Source organism: Bubalus kerabau, chromosome 3, assembly GCF_029407905.1.
Source record: "Bubalus kerabau isolate K-KA32 ecotype Philippines breed swamp buffalo chromosome 3, PCC_UOA_SB_1v2, whole genome shotgun sequence".
Lineage (NCBI taxonomy): Eukaryota > Metazoa > Chordata > Mammalia > Artiodactyla > Bovidae > Bubalus > Bubalus kerabau.
The window spans coordinates 8,835,698-8,851,651 of NC_073626.1; the positions used below are offsets into that span (position 1 = coordinate 8,835,698).

At 43.8% G+C, this 15,954-nt stretch overlaps 1 protein-coding gene across 10 annotated transcripts in view; it reads left to right on the forward strand.

Annotated features, from left to right (window-relative positions):
• The window catches only part of PHACTR1 (phosphatase and actin regulator 1), a 549,201-nt gene that overhangs the window by 257,751 nt on the left and 275,496 nt on the right, over positions 1–15,954 (forward strand). The window contains exon 1 of one of the 10 annotated variants that reach the window (XM_055570624.1): positions 814–1,436. The exons of 8 other annotated variants lie outside the window; for them this stretch is intronic. The gene's annotated coding sequence lies outside the window, so the exon portion shown is untranslated. Of the gene's footprint in view, positions 1–813; positions 1,437–11,968; positions 12,261–15,954 lie in introns of those variants that run through there. One more of the 10 variants, XM_055570626.1, reaches the window with a different exon arrangement.

The following is a 15,954-nucleotide window of genomic DNA, read 5'->3' on the forward strand; positions in this document are numbered from 1 at the left end:
ACAGTCCATAGGGTTGCAAAGACTCGGACATGACTGAGCAATGAACACTTGAAGTGTTATGCTCATTTATGCCCCCCAAGTTTAACAAAGATCTCTCATTCCTGGGTCAATTCTGTCTTAACGTACTTGCCACTCAATACACATCATCTGAACAGAGATGACTGATGCTAAGAAAGAGAAATTAGGACCGATCTTTATTACCTTCACCCAGGACAGTGCTGTCTCCAAATATTTCTATAGACTGGCTTTAAGAATTTCCACGCGCTTAATAGCAGAGGCTGGGGGTTTGGCCATGAAGTGGTGTTTGCACATCAAGCTTGCAGTTTTCAGTTGGATGTCATGCTTCTTTGAGGTAGCTGGAGGAGGGATGTTGATGATCAGGGTCGGGACAGGGTTTTGGCTGAAGACACTAAAGACCTCTCCACTCAATCTACCCCTTTGAGATTTCAAGGAACTTAGATATTGTGGCTAAAGTAATAAACATTCTAGGTTTTGGATTTCATTTGCACAGGTGTCATTAAATCTGTATGAAGCTGTTCAACTGATGATGAGCTCTGTCATTTGCAAATCCATTCACTGATTCATCTAATCTACAAACCACCACCCTAAATGAAAATCAAGGATACTGTTACAGCTACATCTCAAGATGTTACATTTTGAGAAATCCCCTAACTCAGCATTGACATTCAGAAGGTCCTAAACCTGGAGAAGGAAATGGCAACCCATTCCAGTATTCTTGCCTGGATAATCCCATGGATAGAGGAGCCTGGCGGGCTACAGTCCAGGGGGTCACAAGGAGTTGAACGAAATTGAAGCGACTTAGCACGCACACTGCCCAAGAAAACTCAAACCTCAGGGGAAATAAAAAATACACTACAGAAATGCAGTGGCTCTGCTGAAGTTGCAAGAAAGGGTGATCGTCTTTGTTTGGTGTTTTGAGTGTCTTGCCCTCCGCTCCAAGGAAGGGAGAGGGAGGTCGTGGGGGTAGGAAGGAGTGTGGATTTCTGATCACAACTCAAATGGCACTGTTTGAATTATATAATGGAGCTGCTGGGAGTCAGGTGACAGGCTCACTGAGTAATTCCCTGCAGAAGGAGACAAACTGCATGTTAAAAAGCTCAACAAATACTCTGAAAAAAGAAAAAAACAAAAAAGCAGAGCCCAGGCTGTGAGTTCCAGACTTCCAAGCTTCAGCTTCCTCTGAATTCTCTCTGAGCTGAAACAGCTGGGCGAGCTGGCAGAGTCCCAGGCCTCCCAAGGCTGCGGAGAGCCAAAGCCAAGTGCAGGTCGGGGGCTCCGGTCTGGATCACCGGGTTACTTTCTGTTTCATTTCAAAATGTGCCCTGTTTCTGAAACTGGTGGCTCCCCATGTCAAGGAAAACGCAGGACTCCTTGGAGCCGCCAGCCAGGCTTTTAAGAACCGGGGCTTTGCGAAGGTAAGAAGCTATCTGCGACGGGCTGGGGGCTGCCTCCTGGGAGCGGTCTGGGTGCGAGCAGGAAACCAGCCAGGAGGAGTCTGATAACTTGTTCTGGGATCTGAAGGAGACTGGAGAAACCGTCTGTGAGGGTTTTAAGGTTAGGAAAGGGATGAAGATGGACCCTTCCCGCCTGGATGGGTGGCCACCCGGTCCTTGATGAGTTAAATTCATCCCCAACTCCTGTCTGATCTTTTCCCCTGCCCCAGTTCCATCCCATGGAGGAGTTGGTCTGCCTGTCTGGGAGCTGGCATGAGCTGGCCTGGGGCTGGGAAGAATGGAGAAGGGGCTGCCTGGCACCGAAAGGCTGTCTGGGCGTGTGTAGCATGTGTATTTCAGAGCCTGACTCTTGAGAAGGCTGTTGTTCAGGCTGAGAAAGCACAGCCTTTGGGGAGGCAGAGAGCAGAGGAAGATACATGTGTGAGCAGAGAGCTTGGGAAATCTGCAAGGTAGGCATTTGAATCATAAATAATTTAATTGCCATTTGTGTGTTTGTTAATTGGATTTAGTATTGGTTTTATATTTTGTTCAGTTTGGGGACTTCCTCCTTTCTGGAGCTACCAGTATCAGTTGATTGGGCTTTTCAATCCTTGGACTTTGGTTCATTGGCTCTCTTGAAACCCACTGGTGCCCTGGTAGATGCCTGGAAATCAGAGATTGATTAGACAACTGCTGCTGTTTTCTCAGATCTGGGGGGATTCATTTGCAAATCTCACTGCCATGGAGACTTGCTGGGAGACCTGGATGCCTGCGGAGGTAGCCAGCTCTTAGGAACCTCAGGAAGTTTCTGATTTAAAGAGACAGGAAAGGAAAAAAAAAATCGAACCGGCAGTTAATTCCAGGAAGGTGGGTGCAGGGTTGTCAAGGATCAAAAAGAAGGATGACTGGGAAAATGAAATGATGAGTATAGGAACAGGTTTGGTGGGATCCCAGTTCGGGCTGTGGCATTTTGAGGTTTGCAGCATAGAGATAAAAATCAATAAGCAAACTGATAGCAGCTCACTTGTTATGAATAAGAAATGCTACAACAGATCTTCTCCCCCCACACCCCAATGACTTCTAGAGAACCTGAGTAATAGGCAGGGTGTGAATTTGGAAGAGTTCATCACTAATTGCTATTTTGTTTGACCACAGGAGATGCGCTAAGCCAAATATGGGGATGTCAGAACCAAAGGGAAAGTGTGCTTAGAATAATGCCTATAGAGATGTTATCAAGTTTCTGTTGTCCTTCCCCAGTTCTCCATCCTACTCCCAGTTTGGGGCAGATTATATGATTTGAATGTATCATATAAAAACTCCTTGCTGCTGCTGCTAAGTCACTTCAGTTGTGTCCGACTCTGTGTGACCCCAGAGACGGCAGCCCTGACTGATACAATTATCACTGCAAAAGGATATTCGGGTACTAGAATAAAAATGATCTTGAGCCAGTGGTTTCTTTTTTAAATTTATTTTTAATTGGAGGAAATTACAATATTGTGTTGGTTTCTGCCATACATCAACATGAATCAGCCATAAGTATACATATGTCCCCTCCCTCTTGAACCCCAACCTCCTCCAACCCCACCCACCCCTCTAAGTTGTCACCGGGCACTAGATTTGAGCTCCCTGCATCATACAGCAAATTCCCACTGACGCTGTTTTACATATGGTAATGTGTATGTTTCAATGTTCCTCTCTCAGTTCATCCCACACCATCCTTCCCAAGCCAGTGGTTCTTAAATCTTTGACATTATGTACCATATTTGGGAATCGAAAAGACTTAGTTGATGATGAATTTCTAGACTCCTCTCTCTGTTGTGGCCCTGACACCCATCTTCTGATGCTCAACAAACAAGACTGAACAATGACAACAAAGCCAAACGGCGTAGCATAATGAGGTTTCTAATTAAAGCCCACTTTGGAAATATGATCGATAGCATAATATTATAAATATTCACAATAGAAGAAAACAACTTATGGAGCCACTTTTGCAAACCATGGCAGTCCCTCAAGAAAGCACCACTTAAATAATTAATGTCAGCACGCTGAGTTCTTTTTTATCAAGATTTCTCTTGGTTGAAACTTGCTGGAAATCTGCATTTCTGCACTTCAATAAAATAATGAGGGTGGAATTTGCTAAGGATGACCTCCAGACACTGCAAGAGCCATCAGCGCCTTCCAAATCACAGAAGAGAACAGCATGCTCTGAATAGTTTCAGTTTTGAGTGCATTTTTCTTCTTCTCTAATTCTTTAAAATTTGGTAATCTGCCTAAATTGTAGTGCCTACTTTTTCACAGGCTAGAATCTGCCTGCCAAGCAAGAGACTCAAGTTCAGTCCCTGGGTGGAAGATCCCTTGGCGAAGGAAATGGCAACCCACTCCAGTATTCTTGCCTGAGAAATCCCATGGACAGAGGAGGCTGGTGGGCTACAGTCCATGGGATCACAAAGAGTCGGACATGACTGACTAAACAACAAACAACATTTTCCACACCAAGAACCAGGGCTTGTAGTCTTACAAAGGACTTTTGTAAGAAAGTGCTTTCAGTATAAGGACAGTTTGGAAAATGCAGTTCAGATGCCAAGTTGCAGTTCAGATGTCCACTTCTGGGACAGTTCAATAGTTTATGGGACAGCTGGTCAGAAGATGTAAAATTGGAAAGCTCTTGAAAATCTCGTCCTCAAAGAAATATAGATGCTTTGGTTAAAAGAATAAGACTTTTGTGTTCAGATTGACTTGGGTCTCATTCCATTTCTGTCACCTGTTCAATGAGTGAGCCTGGGCCAGTTTCTTGACTTTTCTAAGGTTTAGTTTCTTCCTCTGTAAAATGGGATACTGAAGCACTTTCCTAGGAGGTTGTATGGGACTAAATAAAATAATATGTGAATAGAGCAGCACCTAATATAGTTTCTGTGTTACTAAGAAACAGAGTTTCCTTCTCAATAATGCAGAAGAAAAATCACTTTAGATAATCCATAGCTAATGAATAACCGGTAACCATTATATTTGTCTGCTAGGGCTTCTGTAACAAAATACCACTAGCTGGGATGGCTTAAACAACAGAAATTTATTTTCTCATGGCCCTGGAGGCTAGTGCCCAACATCGAGATGTTGGCAGAGTTGTTTTTTCCTGAGACCTTGCTCCTTGGCTTGAAAATGGTCACTGTCTCGCTGGGTCCTTACGCAGCCTTTCCTCTCTGTGAACACCCATGTGTCTTTTCCTCTTATCAGGAAAGTGAAAAAGTGAAAGTGAAGTTGCTCAGTCGTGTCCGACTCTTTGCGACCCTATGGGCTGTAGCCTACCAGGCTCCTCCGTCCATGGAATTTTCCAGGCAAGAGTACTGGAGTGGGTTGCCATTTCCTTCTCCAGGGGATCTTCCCGACCCAGGGATTGAACCCAGGTCTCCTGCATTGCAGGCAGACGCTTTACCATCTGAGCCACCTGGGAAGCTCCCCCTGCCACCCCCCCCAACCCCCGCTCAGCATCCTATTGGATTTGGACCCCACCCATATGACCTGATTGATTGATGACTCAGATTAAGGACACAGTCTTAGTTGCCCCAAGGCGTATGGGATCTTAGTTCCCTGACCAAGGATTGAACCCGTGTACCTGGCATTAGCAGGCAGATTTTTAACTACTGGACCACCAGAGATGACTTCTCACCTCATTTAGTTTTGATTATCTCTTTCTAGGCCCCATCTCCAAATACAGTCACATTCTGAGGTACTGGGGATTAGGGCTTCAACATATTAACTTGGGGGGAACATAATTCATCCCCATCAGTTCAGTTCAGTTCAGTTCAGTCACTCAGTCATGTCCGACTCTTTGCAACCCCATGAATTGCAGCATGCCAGGCCTCCCTGTCCATCACCAACTCCCAGGAGTTCACTCAAACTCATGTCCATTGAGTCGGTGATGCCATCCAGCCATCTCATCCTCTGTCGTCCCCTTCTCCTCCTGCCCCCAATCCCTCCCAGCATCAGTTTTTTCCAATGAGTCAACTCTTCTCATGAGGTGGCCAAAGTACTGGAGTTTCAGCTTTAGCATCATTCCTTCCAAAGAACACCCAGGACCAATCTGCTTTAGAATGGACTGGTTGGATCTCCTTGCAGTCCAAGGGACTCTCAAGAGTCTTCTCCAACACCACAGTTCAAAAGCGTCAATTCTTCAGTGCTCAGCTTTCTTCACTGTCCAACTCTCACATCCATACATGACCACTGGAAAAACCATAGCCTTGACTAGACAGACCTTTGTTGGCAAAGTAATGTCTCTGCTTTTGAATGTGCTATCTAGGTTGGTCATAACTTTCCTTCCAAGGAGTAAGCGTCTTTTAATTTCATGGCTGCAATCATCATCTGCATAACACCTATCAATTAAAAGGTATATTCTTGTTCTAGGAATTTGTCAGGTTTATAAAAGAAGATGGCATCTCTCAAAAGGAAAATGATGTCTTAATTGCCATAGGGGGACCATGCCTTGGAAGACAGCCTGGTAGACCGGAGCCAAGAGTCAAGAGAAGCTGGCCCTCCCTGGCATATTTCAACTAAGAGGGAGAACGAGGACCTTGTGTTGTTCACTTCCACCTGAGTGTTCTGTAAAGAACTAGCGGATTGTCGCTGGCAGGGCTACATGTCTACAGTGACAGCTGTTCTTGGAGGATGGATTTAACATTGTTTGGGGTTGGATGCTCCTCTGAGGTCAAAAGTATTATGGCATTTCATGGTCTCAGCATCCTACTTCCTTTCAATGTTCTGTCTCTTTAAGGAAATCAAAGCTTTATCCCGCCACCTGGGTTTCTACTATGCCCAGCTGGTCATGTGTACTTTTCACTATTTCCCTAATCAGTCTCCAACTTTCTCAGGTCCCATTCAGTAGGAACCATGATATTCAGTGACATGATTGCCTGAAGTGTACAAACATGTGCATACACACACACCTTTATTTATCCTACAAACAGAATTTGTGAGTAGAGAGGAAGATGATTTGTAAGTGATATGTACACATTACTTCTTTCTGAATTTCAGATCCTTGATTTCAGAGAAAGCGATATGGAGCCCAGCTCATATGGGAACTGATGCCTTTTCTGAATTCTCAGGCCTGAAAAGGCTTGAAGCAGAAAGTCAGGGAAGAGTGGGTGATCCACAGATGTACACAGATAAGGGTGGGCATGCCCCCTCCCACCGCACCCCCTCCCCATTCACAGCGGCCCCTTTAGCTGCCATTTTTTTCAGCTCATACTGTTAACAAGTGTCATTTTTGTGGTCTCTTTAGGCTCATGCTCTACGCTTTTTGTTGTTGTTTTTGTTGGTTTTTTGGGGGATCTTGCTATTTAAAATAGTCCCCATGTGTAGTATTGAAGTGTGTCTAGTGTTCCTAAGTGCACGAGGGCTGTGATGTGCTTTGTGGAGACAGTCTGTGTGTTACATATGCCTTGTTCAGACGTGTCATAGTGGTGTTGGCCACAAGTTCAAAGTTAATGGATCAACAATATAGGTGGTGCTAGTGGTAAAGAGCCTGCCTGCCATTGCAGGAGACACATAAGAGACATCAGTTCTATCTCTAGGTCAGGAAGATCCCCTGGAGGAGGAAATGGCAACCCACTCTAGTATTCTTGCTTGGATAATCCCATGGACAGAGGTGCCTGGTGTGCTGTAGTCCATAGGGTCGCAAAGAGTCAGACACGACTGAAGTGGCTTTGCACACACACAAGAGGTCTTTAAACAGAAACACACCTAAGACAAGGAATAAATGATCAGTTGATGAAAACATTGGAACCGGAGCCTCTCAGGAACCTAACCCTGTACGCCCCTAGGAACAGCAGTTTAGCGTTTCACTAATTCGGTATGTACAGTGATTTCATAGATCTACTATACACATCAGAAAGACACTGGGAATCACTTTTCCACAGAGATGCAAACTGGGGTTGGAAGAGATAACGACCTTGTCCGAGGCTATGTAGTAGCCGGCACAAAACCAGTTCACAATAATGTGGTGATTATTGTGGTTGTTTAGTCGCTAAGTTGCGTCCGACTCTTCGTGACCCCATGGACTGCAGCATACCAGGCTTCCCTATCTTTCTCTATCTCTCGAGCTGGAATTAAAGATCGGGCTTGAAAACAGACATGCCAGTTATGTTTGAAGCACTCACTATTTTCCAGATACTGTTAAGAGGGTCTAGCTAAATGATCTCATTGAATCCTTACAACAGCCTTATAAGACAGAGATTATTATGCCCATTTAACAGATAAGTACAGTGAGGCTCAAAGAAGGAAAGTCACTTGCCCGAGGACACCCTGCTTATAAAAAACAGAGCAGAGGTTTCAGAGCCAGGCAGAGTGACCCTGGAAGTTGTAATTACAGAGACAAGTTTTGTAGTTTAAGATCTTGGAGAAAGAGCTCCATTAATGTTAATAGTACCTATCTTGTTCTCTAGTTTCTTCTTTTTAATTTTAATTTTTCCAATATCCCATCTTTACACTGCGTGGTTTCCTACTTTCCATGTTTTTTTGCTCAAATTCTTCTCTCCCCCAAGAATGCTCTTCTTCTCTCCAAGCTTTTAGATTTCTTTCTTTCTTCTTCTTTGTTTTTAATGTTGCAAGGAGGTCAAGTTATTTGGTAGGTGCAGGAATTGAACACTTTATGTTATATTGTGCTGTTTAATTTTAAAAGTTTTAACATTTCAAGGTTTCCTAGAATGTAATATATGTTACTTAAGAATTATTCTCTGAATATTACTCAGGCATAAAAAAGAATCAAATCTTGCCATCTGTAACAACATGGGTAGGTCTAGAGGGTACTATGCTGAGTGAACTGTCAGACAAAGACAGATATCCCATGGTTTCACTTACATGTAGAATCTAAAAAACAAATGAACAGACACAACAAAACAGAAACAGATTCCTAGATACAGAGAACAAACTGGGGGTTGCCAGAGCAGTGGGGCGGTGAGTGAAAAAGGTGAGGAAGATGAAATGTACAACCTTTCAATTATAAACCAAATAAGTCATGGGGCATATAGTCAATGATATTGTCATGACATTGCATGGTGACAGATGGTAACCAGACTTATCCTGGTGGTTATTTTGCAATGTATAAAAATATTGAATCACTATGCTGTACATCTGAAGCTAATATAATATTGTAAGTCAATTATACTTCCATTTAAAAAGGAAGAATTGTTCTTCTAATCACTCTTTTCATTTCACACTAATAGTGTTATGGTTTATTTACAGATGTTCTCATTAATAGGGAAATATGATTATGCTGTTTGTGTATTAGATTTGATTAACCTGACATAAAATGACATACTCCTTATTTTGCGTTTCATCTTGGATATCAGATACCTTTGAACATTTTTAAAGACACAGAGTCTCTCATTAAGTTTCCCAAATCTGTATCACCAAGACTCACTTGCCTATGTCCTTGTGATATTAAGAAATTATACCCTTCCCTTAACACTTAGGTGTTAAGCGTTCTTTCCACAGGACTCCTAGTAGTACTGTGCCTGGAGATAGAATAGTTTCCAAAAACAGAATCTTTCTTTTAAAAAGTGCCAGAGCTGTTTATTATGTTAAAAAACAAACAAGCAAACATATTAACAGCATCTAATAGGGAAAAAAACTCCTGTCAGAATCTTCGGGCTCATTCTCTCTTTCTAAAATGCACCCTCAGATATCCAGAAGGTGGGCTTTCTCTCTGGCCACACGGAAGATGCCCCCTAGGGCTGTGAACTCCATCAAAACATTTGTGCTCAGAGTTCAAAGGCTGGAGGTTGTAAGAACAGATAGCTTGAATCTCTGTAGGTAAGTGGGAAAGAGTTCACCTACAAAGGAGCTGCTATTCTTTGAAATAACTCAAGTCTGAAACCCTTCCTTTGTAAATTAGAAACAAACCTCCTGAACTGTTCTGAAACCCAGAGAGAGCGAGTTGCAATGCTAATGGAGAACTGTGCTATATACGCAGTCAACTGTGACGCTTAGGTGAGCAAATTCTGTGTTTGTATTGAGATCTGGTAATTTCGGAACAAAGGCAAAGACAAAGAAACCTTAAGGAATCTTGGTCCTGTCCTTAAACTGCCAGGGCGTGAAAGGGAACTGGGGAAACATGAAGCCATGTTTGATTCCACGAACACTTGAAACCATCCTTCAAATATTCTGGATGGAATAAAGTCCAAAGTGTTTTGCCAAACCCCAGGGAAATTAGCTCCATATGTTTCTGATTTATTTATAGTTTAATCATCAAAATATTGCTTTGCAGGGACTGGTTATGTCCAAGAAACCTTTTATGAGCCATTTTAAAACATTATCTTGAAAACAGGAAGCCCTGTTTTGCCAAGAACTAGCAGATGCCTGAGCAGAGCTCTCCATATTGCCTCTGTGGAGTCTGTGCTGTGTGGTGTCTCCACTCACTAGAAATAAAGAAATCCTTCAGGGGTGATAACCCAAGGGGAAGAGGGAAGGGGACTGTAGGCTTCCATGATTTCCACTCAAACTCTTTCTCTTTCATGCTCTTTTCACCGTATGCCATTTGTGTGTTAGGCGCTCAGTCGTGTCCGACTCTTTGCAATCCCAGACACTGTAGCCCACCAGGCTCCTCTGTCCATGGGATTCTCCAGGCAAGAGTACTGGAGTGGGTTGCCATTCCCTTCTCCCGGGGATCTTCCTGACCCAGGAATCGAACCTGGGTCTCCTACATTGCAGGCAGATTCTTTACTGTCTGAGCCACCAGGGAAGCCCATTTGCTAAATAATTCAGGAGGTAACTTCTCTACCAAAATTATATTAGGATCTTCGTCTTTAAAAACCGAAGGTCAAATTTCTTAGAAAACAGCAGCTTCAAAGGAGCCATTGTATGTACTAATAGGAAAACACTTTTTCTCTTCATTTTGAAGTTTTTTAAAAAAAAAACTAAAATTCTCAAGAATTTTTTTTTAAAGCCTCCTAGAGGGGCTTTACATAATGTTTATGCTGGTTTTTTTCTCTCATTGCTCTTCCTCAGTGGTTTTTTAAAGTAAGTTTCCCAATCAGTTTAACGTGGGAAATTGTTAGAAATGAAGATTCTCTGAGCCCACCTCACACTGACTGCTCCCAGTGGATCTCAGACTACCCATATGTCAGAATTACTGAGGGTCTCAGTGATTTCCTGCTGAGCTCCTGCCCTAGAGTCTCTGATTCAGTCTGTCTGGGTGTGTGACCTGACAACTTGTATTTCTTACAAGTGCCCAGTTGATGCTGCTGGTCTTGGGACCCCACTTGGAGAACCATTACACTCTTCCCAGTCCTCACCACTGGCTCACCATTGAGTGGAAGTTCAATTCAGTTCAGTCGCTCAGTCATGTCTGACTCTTTCCAACCCCATGGACTGCGGCACGCCAGGCTTCCCTGTCCATCATCAACTCCCAGAGCTTACTCAAACTCATGTCCATCGAGTCGGTGATGCCATCCAGCTGTCTCATCCTCTGTCATCCCCTTCTCTTCCTGCTTTCAATCTTTCCCAGCATCAGGCTCTTTTCCAATGAGTCAGTTCTTCACATCAGGTGGCCAAAGTATCAAAGTTTCAGCTTCAACATCAGTCCTTCCAATGAATATTCAGGACTGGTTTCCTTTAGGATGGACTGGTTGGATCTCCTTGCAGTCCAAGGGACTCTCAAGAGTCTTTTCCAGCACCACAGTTCAAAAGCATCAATTCTTTGGCACTCAGCTTTCTTCATTGTCCAACTCTCACATCCATACATGACTACTGGAAAAACCATAGCCTTGACTAGACAGACCTTTGTTGGCAAAGTAGGGTCTCTGCTTTTAAATATGATGTCTAGGTTTATCCTAGCTTTTCTTCCAAGGAGCAAGTATCTTTTAATTTCATGACTGCAGTCACCATCTGCAGTGATTTTGGAGCCCAAGAGTGTTGAGTAGAAAGGAGAGATTAAAGCAGAGGTGAAAGTGGAGCCCATTCCAGGTGCATCCAGTAATGGTTACTTGAGGATGTGTTTCAAGGACTTAACAAGGATACTATCTACATAAATTCCTGTAGACCATTGTTCATGGCTGAAGAAATGAAGTAGTTTATGTAATTGGCCTCCACAAGATTTAGTTTATAAAATAGGAGTACCACCAAGCCAACATATATAGAATACCTACAGTTTTCAGAGATTTTCGTGGATTAGAATGTCTTCAGGCTTTAAAATGATATGTAAGTAGGAACTAAACGCATCTGGTGATGTGAGCTTTCTCTGTCATTAAAATGTAAGAGAACTTTCATTGCATAGTTAAATGCAATTGGTTAAAGTATATTGAGCGTATCATGGGGAAAACGTCTTCAGTGAGAATTGTGTAATGGAGACTGACTATACTGATCTTCAGGCAAATCAAGAAGCTGGGTTCAGTGAAGGCATTTCAGCAGAGAGGTGTGCTACTCTGTGATGAGCTGACAATACGAAGAACTCATAGAACCTCCTTGTTAGAAGGGGTTCTCGAGCTTCACCATACATTAGAATCACCTGGGAATCTTACTAAGAGCCGACACTGATTGGGCAGGTCTAGAGTGGGGCTCAAGGTACTGCGTTTCTAACAGTCCTCCAGAAGATGCTAATGCTTGAAAAGCAAGGTTCTAGAGTAGTGGTTCACGACCAAGGGAAGCCTTTGAAAAATTCTAAATCAGACGTGCTGGCTAGGACTCAGGCATAGTTGTTTTTAAAGCACCCCAGGTGATTCAGATTTGTAGCCAGCGTTGAGATGCTCTCACCTGGAAAAGCAGAGTTCTATTTCTAGGCCACCTCTCTCAAAGTCAGATGCCTTGCTGGAGTCTTTGGTGAGTATCAGACTGCGGTGAATTCATACTTGACTTCTCTAGTAAGAGGCTGAAGTGCCTGTTTCTATGTTGCTGATAAAAGAAAGAGCCAAATGCTTTACATTCCTGTTGTGTTGACTACAGACAGAGTTAGCATCTAGCTCTGAAAATTTAGCAACTGCTCTTGTATTCTCTCCTCCCCCCCGCCCCCGCCACAGAGGTTCTCCATTCTTACTGTCTTTTCTTCCACACAGGTTGTTTTTTTTTTTCCAATTTAAAAAAATGTTTAGCTTCCTCATTTACTCTTATAAGTGAGCTACAGATATAACATATAACTAGGGGTACAACCAGCATTGATACACCACAAAAATGCTTGAGTACTTAGACATATCTTTGAGAACTCAGAACCCTGCACACACACACACACACACACACACACACACAGAGAAAATTTTGCTTTAAAGATGTCAAGAGCAGATGTTACCATCCACTTGTCTCCCAGCATAAAATAAACATAATCTGACTTCTGTGGAACATCTGATTCTGGTTATAACTGCACCCCAGTGGATCTTTTTGGATGAGTCACTTTCAAAGTGTGCCCGTAAGTAGCTGAATGTGCTATCTGTGGTTGGGTAATTAAATTTTGTATACTTAAACGTTGGAGACTGTCTGCCAGATACAATTATTTCAGTTGTAGCCTAGTTGATGCTGAACTTCTCTTCCTCACAGTAATTAGCCAACAGGTGCTGTTTCTTCTGAAGTTCTCTTATTTATGATTAAAAATAAAAAAAAACTATGGCAAGATAGAAATGGATATATCTTTGTTTATTGTGGTAGATGGATACAGAAGCAATTTGCCCAATAACTGTATCAAGCTACTTATATGTTAAACCCAAAAGAAGGGAACCTAAGTGCCCAGCCTGTTTTAGAAGTCAAATTAATCCTCCCCAAAGCCATGCTTCTCCCACCTCAGTTTTTTGGCCAGCAGTATTATGATGACAGGCTTATAAAGCATGAAGATTTTGGATGCCGTGTAAATGTTGCCCTTTATATGCTGTGAGTAGTTCATGGGCATGAATCTAAGAATGAAGGAAACAATGATCATTGCAAAACTTGTCTTCTTAACCGTATCTCCATGAATTGAAACTGTGTGGTAACAATCAGTAGAAGGAACAGAAAGGAGGTGGCTGCAACAGGCAGGAAGAGATGCTTCACGCTCTTTGGTGCAGCGCATCCGCTGACGTGAGCCCCTGTGCTCTCCACCCTGGCCCGTGTGCGCGTGCGCTCAGATGCTTCACTCATGTCCGACTCTCTGTGGCCTCATGGACTGAAGCCCGCCGGGCTCCTCTGTCCGTGGGATTCTCCAGGCAAGAATCCTGGAGCGGGTTGCCATGCCCTCCTCCAGGGGCTCTTCCCTTGGAGTTAACTCAATGCGCTCATGTTCCTGGGTGAGCAGCACTAACCAGCTAGTGCGAGAGGAAGTATTTTGGGAAACCTTTTGTTACTGACTAGGGTTCTCGGCTTCCTCAATCAACAGAAATTGATCAGGAGAGCTCGAGAACAAGTAACAGTTTCCCTTGCTTGCTTGCTTCTGGAAGGGAGGGCAACCTCATTCCTTACCTGCTTTTGTATGGCTTTTCAGAAGTGGCAGTTGGGTTTTTCCTCTTTTTGTCCATAATTCCACCCAACTGCCCATGCAAGCAGTTATTTTTTAGTCCCTTAAAGTTTCTTGGTATTTTGTTGCTCCTGGAAGCATTGCATCCAAGGGTCTCAGGTAGGTCTCAGCCTGTCTCACTTTCACTTGTTTCTTTTCTGAGTTCATTAATTTCCAATAGCATTTCCAGTGCTCACCTGCAGCTCCCAGTAGCTGGGGCCTGAAACTCATCTCTTGGCCTCTTTGCACAACCACACTTAACCTGTGTTCCTGTCAGTACTTAGATTTCAGAGTCTGTCACAGACGCAGGGTTGGCCACCCTATCACTTATGACACACCCTACAGTCCTGGTGAGAAACTTCCTGCCCAACTTTATCCCCAAGGATCCCACTCCCATGGTGACAGCTTTAGCCGCCCATCAGCAACAATGCACCAGACCACTTAGAAGCCTGGGTGGAAGAAGTGAAGTGAAGTGAAGTCGCTCAGTCGTGTCCGACTCTTCATGACCCCATGGACTGTAGCCCACCAGGCTCCTCCATCCATAGAATTCTTCAGGCAAGAATCCTGGAGTGGGTTGCCATTTCCTTCTCCAGGGGATCTTCCAACCCAGGGATCGAACCTGAGTCTCCCACACTGCGGGCAGACTCTTTACCATCTGAGCCACCAGGGAAGCCTGGGGTAAGCAAAATGGAAAGGATCTGGCACTCAGATCACTGAAGACACCCAGGCAGTATGGAGGGAAGGGAAAGGGGGCTGGGAGTCAGCTTCCATAGACTAGGGGAGCCGATTCCCGCCCCACCTGTCACCCTGCCCCAGACTTTGGGTCCATTTGCATGGCCACCTCATGCGAAGAGTTGACTCATTGGAAAAGACTCTGATGCTGGGAGGGATTGGGGGCAGGGGGAGAAGGGGACGACAGAGGATGAGATGGCTGGGTGACATCACTGACTTGATGGACGTGAGTCTGAGTGAACTCCGGGAGTTGGTGATGGACAGGAAGGCCTGGCGTGCTGTGATACATGGGGTCGAAAAGAGTCGGACACGACTGAGCTACTGAACTGAACTGAACTGAACTGATATGCATCTCTATAACAGTGGGTCTTCTCACCACCGAGACTGGAGGTTTGGAGTGGGGATTGAGGAGGAGAAGGGGAGCATTTAAATTTGTACATCCTTAAAAATCATGATTTGAAAGTGTACCCTTTAAATTTCAGTTTTCCGGTAATACTGGAGTTTCTGACCAATAAAACTCAGTTCCCTTCAGGGAAACTGTTTAGGTAGACCCTGTTTTCATTTTTGAGAAAAGAAAAGCTGACGTGGAATTTTGACGTGATGGTCAGTAAGCTCACGGGTGTCTATTTGTTAAAATTTTGTATTTTCTTGAAGCAAGGGCGAACTGCATTTGGAATCCATCTGAGGAAATACAGGTTGTGGTTGTATAGGGCAGGGCGAGAACAAGGAACGATGGTACAGGGACACTTGTTTGCTTTTTAGGATGTTGAAAATGTTAAAAAATTAGATTGTGGTGATGGTTGTACAACTCTGTAAATACACTGAAAGTCACTGAATTGTATGCTTAAAATGCACGGATTTTAGGGTATATAAATTATGTCTCAATAAAGCCGTTAAAAAGGCATCTTACAAACCCTGCTAAGAAGATTTGATGCTTTCCCAGGTGAGGCAGGAAGGTATTGATGGTGTAGATTCGTGCACCACCTGCATTTTAGCAAGCTCCCTGCAGGATTATACACACCGCTGCTGTGCAAGATGGGGTGAGGTTAAGAAAACTAGCCTCTGCTGAGCGTCTGCTGGGCGATAAACGCTGCACAGACACTTTAGACACATCATTTCATTTAAACCTCATGGCAACCTACTGATACCTTTACTCTAGCTGGATGATTTATTGCTGTTGCTATAGAGATGTAATTCGATCGGATCTGAAATGCAGACAACCACTGCTTTACCTCTGAAACAGTTATGGCTCAGAGAGGGGAAATAACTTCCCCAAAGCACACAGACAGTAAGTGGCAGAGCCAGGGTCGGAACTCAAGGGCTGTCTGA